We start from the raw sequence: 4478 nt of genomic DNA, 5'->3' as shown, positions 1-4478 counted from the left end.
TAATATAATTTTTTATAAAGATAATAATTAAGTATTCAGTTAGAAACATAATGATTAGCTTAATTATATTTTAAAATTTTTATATTAAAAATGAAATATTTATCCTATATTTGATTATATTTATCTACAGTTAGTTACACGAATTCAAGCATTAAGCTTTTAATAAGTTGTACTTATGCATTATTTACTTGTAATCTTAAACTTTAAGTAATATGCATCAATAAACAACACTTCATGTATAAAAAATAGTTTGTAAGAATTTTTGTCAAATACTTTATAATATAGATATAGATAAATGGTGTGTAACAATATGTATAGTATATTAAGTTTATTTGTTTTTCAATTTTCTTGTTTTTTAATTGCATATTATGGTTTATTCATACCACCATGATACATCAATCATGTTTATCATTAATAAAATCAAATCATACCATTATATAACAACAAATAACTTTAACATTAAAGATACTTCAGTCACCAAAATTTTGTATTTGTTTCTCAGAAATTATCGGTTCAAAGTCATTTATGATTATAGAAGAATTTGTCTTTGACTATTAACTTCAAAAACCCTATAAAATTGATTGAGGAATGCTCAAACTGTTTCAAACACCTACCATTACCAAAAGCATCCAACAAATATATCTTGAACAAAATAAATGGTTGTTACTCCCTACTCCATGATAAAAACATATTTCCATACTTGCATGCATCCTACTTAATAAAAATTACAAGACAGGTATTTGGATCAAATCTAAAACACCAGACTAAATCAAATAAAGATCGACCTATAATGTCATTAATCTGGACGATGTGAACCGCTAGTCTTTTTTCACAACGGTATCTTTTTTTTTAATCAGACATGAACCCAGATTGGATAGGACCATTACATATGAAAACATTACATATATGAAGAATGCAAGGGATAACTATGCCTTCTTATATATGTCTCTTGTATAATACAAATGCTTGTAATTTTCTTACCAAATGGTCTTTGCCGTAACGGTATCGTAGTCTTTGTCCTCCTAGGTCAATGGTTCAAATCTCACCAAAAATGAAGAATATGTATGAGTTTATTTGTTGCATTTGTAAGTGTATTTATGAGCCAGATCGTTTATAAACATATCTTAAGACTTTGTTTTTTAGAAATGTTTTTGAAATTTATAAAGATTGGCATAAATTTTGAAATGGAAGGAGTAAACAAGTGTCATGATTCGTTGTCTTCCCTTTTTTATCAGTTTATCATGCTTTTTCCCTCTTCATTCAATTTTGGTGGGATAAACATTCAAATATGTAGCTGGTAGTTGAAACTGTTAAAAAGCAACTACTCACACCCCTTTTTCATCACACAATGTTCAATAACACCTTTCTATTTCTATTTCTATTTTATTTTATTTTATATAATTAATTAATCACACCCTCTCTAATTAAAACCTAAATTCTTCTGTTGTTTATCAAGAACCAAAGTATTCATTATGAATAATGCTTATTATAACATGAATACTTACAAATATATGTTTTCTGACAACATAAATGTGCATAAAGGATCCAACACCTAACATGTTTTTCGGGTAAAATTTTAATAAATATGTGTAAAATTGTTTCTACCCTATTTATTGACTAATTCATAAAATGGAAAGGGCCGGGGGTTAAATTGACCAAAAAGACCTTCACCCATATGGCTTAATATTGTGTGAATGTCTCTTCTAAATGATGATACTTGTGCCAAGTGTTAGAAAAAACAAAAGGGTAAAGACAAAAAAGGGACAATTCTACAGGGTGGTGGTCCAAAAGGGTATTAAAGTAAAATGACATCCAAAGCAAGGGTATTTACTTCTTTAGAATGACTATATAAGAAGGTCCATTATATGGTTGTTTTTTATGCACAATCACACAGATCTTTTTCAATTTCAAACACAGGTTTTGGTGCTTCTTTTCTATTGCTGGAAAGATGGTCTCAAAGGTGGAGGGAGGGATGAAGAACAGGCAGCAACAATGGAAGAAGAGTCAAAATCAGAAAAGTCAAAACTATCGAAAACAGATAGTAATGCAATGTAACAAAAGCAACACACCCAAGTTCAAGAGAAGTACCGGTTATATTGAAGATGATGGCTTTTCTTCCGCTATTCTGTTGCTCGCATGCATTGCCTGTAATCCCTCTTCATATCTATGATCCTTTCAAGATACAATTTCTTCGGCTACTTTCTTGCTAGCTTTCATCACATGTTACCCGTCTTTGTACCGATGGCTGAGAAATTTATCGCAAGTTTATGAATTATTACTGCATACATACAACTTATTAGAACTTCTCGTTTGAACTCCATAAAACTAACTAATAACCAACCGATAAACATATTCAAAACTTCAAATACATAATAATACGCTAATTTACTACATAAATTTTGGATTTTAGTGAAGAATTAATTGCATTAAGTTTTCATTCTGATTTTACAATAAAATTTTACATCCCGTTACATGTTTGTATTGGTACAGACCTACTAACTTATAATGCATGCCATAAAAGTTGCATATAATATATGGCTTATTGGTACATTACCATGGATACCTTAAGTTATAGATAATACCATGCACACCTACTAACTTATTGGTACCCACCTACTAACTTATTGGTACATTACCAATTTACCATGGCTACCTTAATTACAAGTAGAGATGGCCAAATGGGCCCGGCCCAGCTCGGGACCGCCAGAGGACCGGGACCGGGACCGGGACTGACAAAGGAAAGGCCCGGGACCGGGACCGGTAAGGACCGGTTATGGGACCGAAAACCGGGACCGGTTAAGGTTTTTGGTAGTTTCGTGGGACCGGGACCGGGACCGGGACCGGTTATGGGACCGACTATGGATCGGCCCGGCCCGGCCCAAAAATTCAATTAATTTTATAAATAAATATATTTTTAAATAATTTTATAATGTATTTTTATAAGAATACGTAATTTTAATTATATTAAAACGCATTTTTAAAGTGTATTTGAGTGACCCAATTGTAAATTTTATAATGTATTAAAAATATATATCATTAAAAAAATAAAATAAAAAATCTTATTTTTTTAATGAAGGACCGGTTGGGACCGGTTGGGACCGGGACCGGGACCGGCGGCCTATAACCGGTTATAAAGTACCTATAGCGGTCCTATCATTTTCGACCGGGACCAGGACCGAGACCGGGACCGGTTACGCCGGGACCGGTTATGGCCGGTTATGAGAATGGTGAGGACCGATTGGGACCGGCCCGGGACCGGTTATTGGCCATCTCTAATTACAAGTGTCTTATAGGCCCAACTTCCAAATCTTATTGCATTTTGATGGGCCTTCAAGTCCAATTCCTGAGGCCATGGAATTATGGAAACTAGTTTGTGTTTGGGTAATTTGAGTGCAAAATTCCAACTACAACCACAATACCATCTTTTCTTTTTTTATAACTGCGGGTGTGCGAGCTTATGCATACCTTGACTAATTTCATTGGACCCTGAAGTTAACAGAGAGGGTAACGGCAAACCTTCTGTGGCCCACTGGCCCTGAGGGGACTTGAACCGGTTCCGGTACACAAGTTATTATTGGTTGATCTTGATCTACCCTTAAAGGGTTACCTCAGTACCATCTTCACTACACCAAGTGATCTAAGAGTCCAAAAATGTGGAATCAGACTGATTCAACCTTGTGGCAGCCGACTGATGGAAATGGCCATGACCTCCCTGCCAAAAACTGAGGACGATGGGTGGTGGCACTAGAGATACTACATACAGAAAATGCCAAGATCAAAGGAAGAAAACGACCGTATTATTCGTTTCCAGACCAACACGACAACAATGCTGAGAATAATATGTCCTACTGCTCACAGAACCAAAACGGGTAAAATAAAAAACTGAAACATTTTATTGTGTTGCACGTAGGGAAACAATATTGCATTTCATCTATGTTTGCCATCTTTTATATGATTCTCTATTAAATATTGAAGAAAACTTGCCAAATTTTTCCATTCCATAAACTCAAACCACAAGCATGCAAATAACAGAAAGAAGTGATGGGGACAAGAACTTGAAGAAACCAATAAGTTTATCCCACTATGAGTCTATGACCCAAATATCACTCTTTTGAGTCACAAGCAACAACCTTCTTGCAAAATGGAACAGCTTTATAATAGTATTGATGGAACAAACGGATTAGGAGAATAACTTTTTGACATATTTACTTTAGATGCACGACTTTCTGACAAACTTAAGAACGTATATGCCTAACAGTTCCTAACCCAAGAATGCCTCAAAAAGTGTCAGAAGTTCATGCATTAAAAAAATTAATCAAAAAGTTACTCTCCTAAATAACGCAAGAATATGGTAAGGGTTCTAAATTTGAGTAATTAATCAACCCGTGGCCGTGGGACTAAAGTTCCTTTTACAAAATACAAAGAATGCATACAAAGTCTATTGTTCTTAACTAGAGAAGACAAGCAAAGTGGGTATT

Source organism: Cynara cardunculus (genome assembly GCF_001531365.2).
Source record: "Cynara cardunculus var. scolymus isolate 2C chromosome LG 3, CcrdV1, whole genome shotgun sequence".
Classification (NCBI taxonomy): Eukaryota; Viridiplantae; Streptophyta; class Magnoliopsida; order Asterales; family Asteraceae; genus Cynara; species Cynara cardunculus.
The sequence above is the reverse complement of the archived record's forward strand: the minus strand, read 5'-3'. Positions refer to the sequence as shown.